Source organism: Cervus canadensis, chromosome 15, assembly GCF_019320065.1.
Source record: "Cervus canadensis isolate Bull #8, Minnesota chromosome 15, ASM1932006v1, whole genome shotgun sequence".
Classification (NCBI taxonomy): Eukaryota; Metazoa; Chordata; class Mammalia; order Artiodactyla; family Cervidae; genus Cervus; species Cervus canadensis.
This window is the reverse complement of record NC_057400.1, coordinates 60,000,660-60,012,726: the sequence shown is the minus strand read 5'-3', so window position 1 is coordinate 60,012,726 and position 12,067 is coordinate 60,000,660. Positions and strand designations below refer to the sequence as shown.

General features: G+C 37.1%; 1 long non-coding RNA gene across 1 annotated transcript in view; it reads right to left on the bottom strand.

Annotated features, from left to right (window-relative positions):
• LOC122453612 overlaps positions 1-4,373 on the bottom strand; it is a 68,916-nt gene extending 64,543 nt beyond the window's left edge. The window contains exon 1 of the long non-coding RNA XR_006273121.1: positions 4,151-4,373. This is a non-coding gene — a long non-coding RNA (uncharacterized LOC122453612). The remainder of the gene's footprint in view (positions 1-4,150) is intronic.
• Positions 4,374-12,067: the final 7,694 nt, after the last annotated feature.

The following is a 12,067-nucleotide window of genomic DNA, read 5'->3' as shown; positions in this document are numbered from 1 at the left end:
GTTTTTGTATCCACTCTGTGTCTTTTGGCTTCCATTAGCTTTCTGACCTCATCTCTTGGTTCTAACCCCTCACTCATTCCATTCAGCCACACAGTCTCCTTCCTTGCTTTAAGCTTATCAAACACACTCCTGCTTTGTGCCTATTCACTGACTGACCCTCTGTCCAGAACAGCCTTTCCTCTGAAAGTCACTTGGTTAACTCCTTCGCCTCCTTTAAAGCTTTGCTTCAATATGCTTTTCTCAGTGAGCGCTATCCTGACCATCCCCTTTAAAATAACCACTTGCCTCTGTCATTCCCATACCTGCAAAACTTGCTGTATTTTTTCAATATAGCATTTATCACTTTCTATTAGATCATGTTTATCATGTATCCTCCCACTAGAATATAGGCTCCTGGAAGACAGTGATTTTTGTTTCAGCCTGGTGTTCTGTGTTTTGGTTTGTTTTTCCTGGTATATCATAAACACCCAGAACAGGACATAATGTGCCAGTCACTAAATATGTATTCACAGTATTGAGGGAAGGAGATGTGGGGTGGGGGGAGATGAACACAGTGAGGTGGGAAGGGGAGGGGAGAAGATCAAAGAGAAGAAAAAATTTTGCAATATAATTTTGCTAACATTTAATGATAGATACTATATTTGAAGTTTTGTTGCAGTGGACACCATACTTCTTATTATAGAATATGTGATTACTTTAAAAAATTCAGTATCCCTTTTTTCTTTTAATATTTGTTTATGTATGTGATGGAAGTTTCTGTTGCAATTTTCATATTTCTTCCTAATTTTCCTTAGTATTTCATAAATTTTCTGACCTAAGTCTAGCATTTATATGGGGATGGGGTTTGCCCCGTGTCTCCATGTTCTAGAAGTTACCTGTCAATGTACACATACATATTTAATCTCAGGAAGGGATCTATATTCTGAAAGGGGTTTGTGTCTCAAAGTTTAAAATGTTCATTAGCTGTTCATAAGACAGTTTAAAGATTAAGATGGTGAGCCTGAGAATCAGACTGTTTGTGACTCCTGGTTCTGCCTTTTACTAGCTGTGTAGTTTTGAGCATGTAATTTAGCATTCTGAGCCTTTGTTCCCTTTAGAAAATGGGTTGCTAAAACTAACCTTGTTGGTTCTTTGTAAGTACAAAAGAGATGATACGTGTGCAAGGCATGGCAGAGTACTAAAGTGACAGTTATTACAATGACTAATATTTATAAAACCCCATTTAAAATTGATTATTTAAAACTCAAAATGGCATTTCTTTTTAAAATGTTATCTATACTGGATGAATTAATTCCCAGACTATATTAGAAAACAGATAGAAAGTTAATATAAATTACATTCTACACCTAGATTGACTATATAAAATTGTTTTCATAAAAAAGAATTGATCTCCATAGAGGTTGGGGAAGTATCTCTCTTCATTTACTTACTCATTCACTGAACTTACTCATTCATGGTTTTCCATCACCTTCTTTTTGCCAGGTACTAGGTGTGTATAGGGGGCTTCCAGATGGTGCTACTAGTAAAAAACCCACCTGCCAAAGCAGGCAGACGTAAAAGACGCAGGTTGGATTCCTGTATAAGGAAGATCCTCTGGAGGAGGAAATGGAAACCCACTCCAGTGTTCTTGCCTGGAGGATCCCCAAACAGAGGGCCTGGCAGGGTTCAGTCCACAGGGCACAAAGAGTCGAACATGACTAAAGCAACTTAACATGTATGCACTATGGAATCTAGGTGCTGAAGTTCATGGTTCTTCTTAGATTTTAATTGGAGCTACACTTTGTTCTTGAAACTCCTCCAGAGGTTTCCATTTCTTAAGATTCCATTTCTTAAGGTTTGCCCACAAATTGGTTTAGTTATTAAACCTAGCAAAAATGATTGACTTTGAGACAAGATTAGGTTTTGATTTCCTTAAAAGGGCCAAATTGGCAGTTTTTCATTGGCTTCACTTTCCAGACAATAATAAACTAGCATACTATTTAAGTCTGCCTCAAAAATGGAATGCCATATACAAGTATGTGTTTATCAGTGTGGGAAGGGATTTTGCTTATTCTTACAGTCTCAATCCAGTTGAAACTGTATTAGAATGCTGTTGGGATGCCCATCAGCATTTCATAATCTCTCAGCCACCTCATGTTTTTCTGTCTAAAGCATAGCATGCTTTCTTCTTTCAGATTTTGAAATTTTAATTCTGAATCACTTCACTGGCTTCATGAAGAAGTTGAACAAAGCCGTATTCAGCTTTTCATTATCTTTCAATTAATTATGATCCTCCAAACACGTTAAGCGTGAGAATTTAAATTGTCAAATTTGCCTTCTGGGATGCTTTTCTTTCACAAATTAGTGTTTCTCTGAAGCATCCCATAAAAATAATGATACTGACATTCTCAACAAACAAAGCAGCTGCTGTTCTTTCAACAGTTCTCTTTGAGCTAGGAGATATAATTTTACATCCATAATTACATCACAGGCCATATTTAAAAAAATATTTAAAAACTGGCGTCTGTGTCCTGCAGATGATGAAACTTAGGCACCCTTGTTGAAGTGTATGTACTTTGCCAATGATTTTTTTTTTTAATTCACAGAAGAATCCTTGATCTTTTTTGCTACTATTTTATTTCATTTCGTCCTGTTCCCATTTCCTGCACTCCTCCTCCCTCTCCTGCATCTCCCATGAATAAACGTAGGCACCAAGCCTCAAGATTTCCTTTTCTCGTGGAATATGCTTCACTTAGGTGCTTTGTCTGAGGCTCTTTCTGCACTTATCATACAATAAGTTATCCAGCTCAAATACAGAGTATATGCTTTATTCCTCTCAAAGTGTCATGTATGCTTGATCTCATTTAGTATTAATAGCAGGACCTCAGTAGAGATTGATGTATTTACTAAAAGAGGCAACTGAGACACACATAGACTCTTATCTAGTATTTCACATATGCCATTACTTTTGAGGCTGACATTAGACTATGGTTTCTGGAAGCTCTGCCCAAAGGAATTCTTTATTAGATTTTGATGTAGTTTACAATGACAATTAGCAATCTGTAGTAATCTAGGGTAGCTAACCTTACCACAGAAGGCCCCTCCACCGTACCAGAGACCAAAAAGTTTAGGGATACAAGGTATCAGGATATGGCCACTCTGTGTGACCCAGTTATTCAGGGTGAGTAAGTAATGGTTGGATGCCCTCAGGACCCTGTTCCCAGCCATGAGCTAGAAACACAGAACTGATATTGGAGAAGCCAATAGTGTATACAATTTGTCCTTTTATCTAGGTTCCAGTTCTTCTTTCCTTATGTCTTTTTTTTTTTTTTTTTTTGGTCTCACAGATTATGTGACTTTCCCCAAGTAGTTAACTGACAAAGTGCACTTTGGCTTCCAATTCTGAGCCTCACTTCCACTTCAGATATCATCTTTCTTTTCTGTTTTCCCATGCTCAGACAGTCCATTATTCCCTCATGATGCTTCACCACACTGCAGGCCCTTAGAAAAACAAGCTGGGTCAGTGCTGACAGAGAAAGAATATTAAATGCTACAGCACAAGCTGCTCTTTCAGACTTTGTTTACTTTTCACATCCTGTGTTCACCTCTGACTGTGAAGGGCAACCATGTCATCAACCAAAAATAATATGTCAAGCTCTAGCCATGTTCCAGGAACTGTCTAATACATCATCTCTTTAATGTCTAGAGAAAATACCTACTGAATCATTGGGATATCCTTCTCCCTTGATATGTTTCTCCAATCTGTGTAGCTTTATACTTTTCAATAGAGAAATCTCTACTTAAGATAATAAAATGGAAAAGATAAATTTCAAACAACCTTGTATATTCATAAAACGTAAGTATTCATAAAACAGCCAAGATATTAGATGTTAATACCTTTCATGGATTCATACAATGAAATTTTCTTCAAAGCATCCTAAAGAACAATAGTGAACAAGATCCTAAATTTTCAACTAAGCCTTAAATGAATACACATATTCAAGGCAAGAGTAGGTAAAAGGGTGTTTTCATAAAATTCCAAGTCCCAGTCAATTATATTAATACCAAAGCTTTCATAGTAAAGGAGTTCTTATTCAACATAAGTTTTCATTAAAAAAAAAAAAAACCCGGATAACAAATAAAACAAGCAATAACATCATGCCTTATTTACCTCCAAAGTTATAGTTGTAGATGACTCCCCATAAGCCAGTAAGTTATTTCCAAGTCAAGTTAGTTCTTGTAGATGTCACTACAGCAGATGATTCTTCATTACAGTGAATCCAGAGGTAATCCAAAATTCTACATTAAACAGCAAAACAAAAAGTCAAAGTTGAGAGGAGCGGCTTTGGTTCTTAAGCTTTTTCAGTTTGTGCTACGAGGCTAATTTTTTTTTAATTAAGAGTAGATTCATCTACATGGCAGTGTTGGCAGTAAATTCTCAGAGAGAGAAAAAGATCAAAATTCCCTGAATCCTTTAGTTTTTATTCTTTTGAAATATTCCCTCTAACCAATTGAGTTATGCCATATTGAATAATCTGGTTCTTTTGTAACACAAATGACATTGGCATTTATCTGTGAAATGTTTCCAAGAATAGAGTTGGCCTTTCCTCCTTAAAGTAGTTATCTCTTCAGGATTCCAGTAGGCCAAACTCAAGATTTCCCACATCCCTAAATGCCACTCTGTTACCACCTCTTAGATATAGCTTGCTAAACTTTCTGCCAAGATTCGCTCAGGAAGTTTGAGAAGAGATAAAAACTTTGAGAAGGGCAAAAGACAAAGGAAAAGTCACTGAAAACACAAATGTTTCAGCCACTCCTTTTCAGTTATAACAGATGTGCTGATGTTATTCCCATTATCAGTGTTTCCTTTGGTTACAATTTAATACTGTGATGATCCACAGGGCAAGAACAGTGTTGATGGGTGTCTATTAATCCAGTCCTTTGTGCTGTGCTAACATTGGCACTTAATATATACTTTTAGATAATACCCACTATAATGGAATGGAGTCAAACACATGGTAAATTAGGAGGGAAATAAGCAAATTCCATTTAATTTGCTTTTCCAAATGCAGAAGTTGAATTACAGAGTATGTATGAGTCATGACTACTCATGAACTCCAAGTCTCCCTTCTAAGATGTCCCCAGCTCAGAGCCACTTTGTGCTGAAAATATTTTTGCCTGGTCTTTTCAGAACTGCTTCCGCACAACGCCTTTGTCAGTGGAGTGTGCTGCCAGTACATTGCTGTTTCCTGCCGTGACCACTCTCGTTACTCTTCACTCTCTTTCTTCTCTTTAATTCATCCTTGCCGTCTCTAGAGAACGCAGTTAATAACCTTAAAGTATCTAATGTGTCCCATCTTTGAGACTAACAGTCTTGTCTATACAACATAATATAGTAATTATATACAATGTTCTATTTCACTTGTGTGGACTTAATCTCCCCTTTAGATAAAAAGTGTTTTAAGGCAGAGTCTACATCTTATCGTTTTTATTATCCCCTCAGTGCTTGTCCCCGGAGAAGGCAATGGCAGCCCACTCCAGTACTCTTGCCTGGAAAATCCCATGGACAGAGGAGCCTCGTAGGCTGCAGTCCATGGGGTCGTGAAGAATCAGACACGACTGAAGCGACTTAGCAGCAGCAGCAGCAGTGATTGTCCCAGTAATGGACACGTAGGAAAACAAATACATCTCCCAAGTTCCCATACCCTGCAGCACTCTAGACCTCCCTAGCACGATGCTGTCCTGTGTTTGGATGCTCTAGACAGTTCATCTCTGATATGCTCTTCCTTGCTACATGGCAAAACACCCTGTCCTCAGAGCCCAAGTTGATACCATAATTATGGGGTTTTACCAACAGCCAACCAAAGACAAGGCCCTGCCTCTCCAAACTGTGCTGAACAAGGATCATGGCAAATCAATGTTCAAAAGATCTCGAGACATACAGAGGTTTTGAAATCCCTAAAATTACATAAAGTAGGTAGCCAAATATTCCAGCTGGGCATCTGGCTAGAATTAGTCCCCACTTTGAGCATTCAGCATGTTGTTTATACTAGCTCCTTTTGCTTCAGGGGGAGCTGTTATAGCAAGTGTTGATCAGAATATAGAAGATCATGCTGCTTTTTAGAAGTATAAAGTGCTCTGCAGAAAACAGAACAGGTGAAATCTTATTTTTAAAAAAAAAAATGGAACTGCTATGTTTGACTGACTTAAGGATAAAGAACAGAACTCTGGAAATAATGAAGAAGACACCACATAGCGGGAAAAAGTGTTTTAAAGAACTCATGAATTGAGTGAATCAGAAAGAGAAGTAACTAAAAATAAATTGACAATGCTGGAGAAAACTTTGAATTTTTTTGGAAGCATTGTAATTCAAACATTAGTAGAACTACACACTGATCTTAACCTTTTCACAACTGGAAATGATGTTCAGATGTGTGAGCAGTGAAGCAGGGAGAGAGTGAGGGAAATAAAGAACTTTGTAAAAGATGATTTTTTTATGTAGTATTTGATTCGTAGTAAAATTATAATCTTCAAGGATCTCTGGAAGAAGACTGGTTGATTTATAAAATTGTATTTATTTTAATATTGAATTAGAGAATTATATTTATTCAAAAGCTTCACATTGCATCCAAGAGCATAGTTAGGACCAGGCTGTCCACGGATAGCTTTTTAAAGGAATAGGACTGATTTGTGATTTGCAATTATTGGTCTATCAAGAACACTATTGAACTGTTTCATTGTTGGAGTAAAAAGTCTAGTTTCTTTATTTTAGTGTTTCATCTTACCACATTCATATACTTAGTAAATTCAACTATAGATTTATGGCAATAGAACTAGAATTTAATGAAGCAGGGTTTGCTGGTCATCAGATTTTGGTTCACTTGAGTCTATTAGATCTTGAATCTGCTAATTTAGTGTGTGTAAACTTGGATAACTTCTCAATGCATCATTTTCTCATCAATAAACTGAGTTGCTAATAATTTGTACCACACAGGATTGTTGTAAACATTAAGTAAATGATAACATGCAAAACAGTAAGTGTGAGTCAGCTTAAAAGCAGATATTTGATTAATATTAGTTGCTTTTATTCCTGTGGTAGTACAGGTACCAAATCTTAAACTATGCTTATAGAAAATATCTTAGGGAAATGTTTCAAAATCCCTAGAGACCATTGTTCCCAAGATACTGTGACATATACATTATAGAAATTTACTTTGAGCTTTTTAAAAAAAAATAGTAGTAGATTTCCAGGAATAAAAGTAGACATACTACAATGTTGATCATTTTTGGGTAGTTTTCAAACTTTGTAATGTTTTGCTCATAATGTATTTCTGAGCAAATTATTTTTTCCTGTGTGTTAGAGCTTGCCATGATTTAGGTCACTCTTCTCAAATAACACTTTAATGCTGTATATTATGGATCTGGAACCACCAGCTTTATTGCCTTTCTCACAATACTTTTAGTGTATTCACCAAACAAGTTGCTATAAAATTCCAGTTATTTCTCTTAGATTATATTATTTTTTTAACATTATTTGTAAGTTAAATATGCAAAAAATATATAATATTGGTAGAACGGAGAGGTGAAAAGAACATTAGACTGAGTTTTCATAGCTCTAGATTCTAGTCCTGACCTTGCCACTAATAAACCACATGCATTTGGGACTTCCCTGGTGGTCCAGTGGTTAAGACTGCATGCTCCCAATGCAGGAAGCAGGAGTTCGATCCCTGGCTGGAAAACAGATCCTGTATGCCACATGGCTTGGCTAAAAAAGAGAGGGAAAAAAACAACACATACATTTGGCAAGTATATTTATAAAATAACATTAACAACCAACATTTATTCAGTTTTTAGTCTTTATGTGCCAGATACGCTATTAAGCGCTTTGCTTTATTCACTTATACAACTTCTTTACAACTTCTTACTGTTGTTAAGAAGGGTCTGAGGTTTTACCCTCCTTAGAAGCTAATGAATGTGCCTGCCACAGTTGCATCGTTGTTTGTGAAAGATGAGAATCCTTGGTTAGAGACCAAGGTCCTTCTTTGGAGTTCTTTGAGGGCCAGGTAATGCCAACACATGCCACATGCCATAGTTTATGTTAAAGGAGAGGAATCCTGAGATTAGGAAACCCAAATCTTTATCCTGAAGAGTAAGCATAACTCACTATTGCTCCACAGGGAGACATTAGCTTTATTTGTTGGACAGTAAGCAAACCTGTTCATTGCTCTGGAGGCAGATGCTATCTCTGTCTTTCAAGGCTGTTATCCACATAAACAACTTGGAAAAAGTATTCAGAACAAAAGTAGTCAGCATTTCTGCCTGAAACAACAGGCAGAAATATGAGAAACCTATGGAGAATTGTCTACCAACACCCATGATATACTATAGATATATAGTAGATACTATAATTAAGACGCTAAGGAAGTGAGAGGCTAAGTAAATTTCCCCAAGACTTGTGCAGAACTGGATTCAAACCCAGTCAATTCCAAGAGCCTGGGATCTTCACCAGTATAATCAATTGATATTCTCTTGAATGTAAACACTTATTTAAATAAATAGCAAAATGCAAGTGTAAGTTCTTAGTGCCCTCATCCTGCACCTCACTTTACTCATCTCTAAAGTGGGCAAAGGGTGGTGGAGAGAGGGCTTGGGTTATTGGCTCTCTCTGAGAGACTTTTAGATTTACTATGTCATGATTCTAACATTTCTCTCTTAAAACGAAAAGACAGCATGTGTAAGTGGATGTGATGCAGACTGGAAACACAGAGAAGAAAACAAGAGCATCTATTTCATTGTTGGTGTACCTTTATAAATCTTTATCAGGATCTTTGCATGCCTTAATTAAGTTTTATGGGATTTGTTAGAAAAATGAGTGTTCAATTACTACTTAGGGTATTTCTGGCCTTTCTAATTATAGCTTATAGCTGGAGTAAGCAGATACTTTATTTTCCAACTACCCCATCATAAAACTTCCTTTTTCTATAATATGAGTGAGAATATTATCTAAGAATAAAGTGAGGGCAGTCTTCAAGTTGCTCATGCCTGGCATGTTACCAGGGAAGCATGTCCTGGATAGAGCATTACCAAAGAAGGGAAGGAAAAGGAAAGAAACTGTAATAACATCAGTGAGATAGTCAGGCTGAGAGCACTCTTCACATCCAGAGAAGCTCAAGAGATGTTTTTTTTTGAGTTCCAACTCTGGCTTGAAAACTATATTTAGACATTAACTGACACTCTAACCCAGAGCATCATATCAGACACTTTATCTTATCATCGTGAGTTAGACTGTGGTCACATGCTGCCCATTTCCTGAAGTCTGTTGAAACCTCATTTTCTTGCCAGAGAAATCCCTCTGGCAACCTTCACAAGATGAGTTTCTTAGGACTCTATCCTTGACCCCTATCTTCTGTCATTCTAGCAAATTTCTTTAGTGTGCCTCATCTCTGGGCTTCAAGGACCATTTATATGCTAATTAACCAAATATCTCTAAATATGGTTCACCATGCTCTCTCCTGAGCTCCTGTTTCATGCAGTCAACTTTTTGTTTGACATCTCTACTTGAGTATATCAAGGGTATTTCAAACTCAGCTTGTCCAAAATGGAACACTGCAAATCCCCTTTTTCTACTTAAATAGTCCCCGTACTACTTAAGGGCATCACCATCCACTCAGTTTCCTAAGCCAAAAACCTAGGCATCTTTTACTTTACTCTCAATATCCAATTAATCACCATGTCCTATTAATACACAGAGAAGGAAATGGTAACCCACTCCAGTTTTCCTGCCTGGAAAATCCCATCGACAGAGGAACTTGGCGGGCTACAGTCCATGGGGTTGCAGAGTCAGACATGACTTAGTGACTAAACAACAATTAATACTCATTCCTAAATTTCTCCATGTCCACCAACAATATCTTTGTAGAAATTACTATTAATTTTAATCTTGACTATTATATCATTCCTTAACTGGTCTCCTGTAGCCAGAATTCTCTCTATAAAATGCATACCAGATCATGCAAACCTTCTGCATAAAACCTCTCAATGGCTTCCTAGTTACCTACTAGAAAAAGTCTGAATTCCTAATATGATTTACAAAGCCTCCATAATATTGACTAATTATCTTTATTTAGCATTAGTAGTTTATTTTCAGACCATGCCTCCACAGACTCCAGGCTCTGTCTTCCTGTCCTTCATAGATCTTACATTGGACATAATTTCCATTGCCATTCCTACTCACCCTACTCAGCTTAAACTGTATATTGGAGAGTCTTCTCTGACCTCTAGATCACTATAGGTTCCCATAGTGCCTTGAGTTTTCTGTATCATTATTGCGTACTTAGTCGTGTCTGACTCTTTGCGACCCCATGAACTGTAGCCTGCCAGGCTCCTCTGTCCGTGGGATTTTTCAGGCAAGAATACTGGAGTGGGTTGCCATTTCCTCTTCCAGGGGATCTTCCCGACCCAGAGATCCTGCATCGCATGTGGATTCTTTACTGCTGAGCCATTTGGGGAAGCCCTCTATCATTAATACTTGTTTCCCTTTATAATAATTATGTATAGCAGTGCTCCTGTCTCACTGGACTTTAAGCCTGAGCTGACAGCGACAGTACTTGAATCCCCATCATCTGGCCTTGAACATGGCACTTAGTAAGAACATAATAAATCCTTATGAATAAATAAACAAAGAATCTGCCCAGATGCTCCTTTTTGAGCAGGAAACTTGCCCGTCATCAGTGAAGCAGCATTCAGCCCGTTGTCATTGAAGGTCTGGGGTTAATTCCTGGATCTCTTTCCCAATATATACATGGTAGAGCCTAGACAGTTTCTTGGATCAGGGTTCAAAGTGCCTGCCTTTGATTTCTTAGGAAAGTCCAGATTTAACAGCAAACGTTAAGGCAGTTCAGAATTAGTATCCAAAATAAAAAAATAGGCAATGTCAGACTTTTAATGCATGTATTATATATTACATGTCTTTCACATTTTAAAATTGGAATTTTATAAAGCATTTAAATGTAAGAGCAATTAAAATTGTCTCATCTTTCCTTTTTATCCTCAGTTTAAAAAGTATCTCTCCTTAGGTGAATAGCAGGACTATTATTTGTTCCTTATCATCTAGGAATTTATAGCAGGGTGTATAACCACATTCCACAACCTCCAAGTTTAGTCAGTGTCTTGAATGCCATCAAGTGTATATCATCAAAGTATATTTTGGGTTAAAGAGCAATAGAAAAAAGGATATTCTTCCCAAATTACAGCAAATTTAAATTATAGAACTCCAAAACAAAACTTATGAAAAGTCTCCTCCCTATTTTAACCCATTTACCCCAGGGACACCTCTGTGATGTGTAGGGTGGGTGCTATTCTTGTGGGTTCTAAGCATTGCAGTGGGTTGCTAGGGAGAGAAATACTCGTTGATTTCCTTCTGCACATTGGAAAAAGTAGGTAGAACAGGGGAGGAAGAAAACTGAGTCATACAGTTTCCCTTCTCTGCTCTACCACTGACCACAGATTATGTTTTATGTGCTTGCTTCAGTGATAAATAACTGTGAAGTGGCTGAGAGGAACCTTGGCCTTTCATGCCTCAATAATAAAAAATTTAAATGATTGCAAAATAATTGATATCAATATCAATACATAAGGAATTATGACTCCTTCCTTGAGCCCCATCAACAAAATAACATGATTATAACTTGAATGAGTATATCTTCAGATTTGCTTAGGACAGTCTTTATTTGGCCTGCTGTCCTGGGCTAATTATTAATGACAGTTTCACTCTCAAAAATGTCTTTGCAATATAAATTATTATGTGGTTTTCCTAAAAATTATGGGCATTTAGCATAACACCAATTTTCTAAGTTTTTTTTTTAATTCTTTCTTTCTTTTTTTTTTGAAAGCCTACTACGTGCCAGTTTTGATGGCTCTTTTTCATTTGCAATCTATTTTTCACAACAAATTCACAGGTAGATAATGTTGCTCTTTTTAAAAATAGAAAATCATAGTGTAGAAATATTAAGGCATTGCTTATGGCTTCTCAGGTGGCCCAGATAGTAAACAATCGGCTGCAGTGAGGGAGACCCAGGTTTGATCCCTA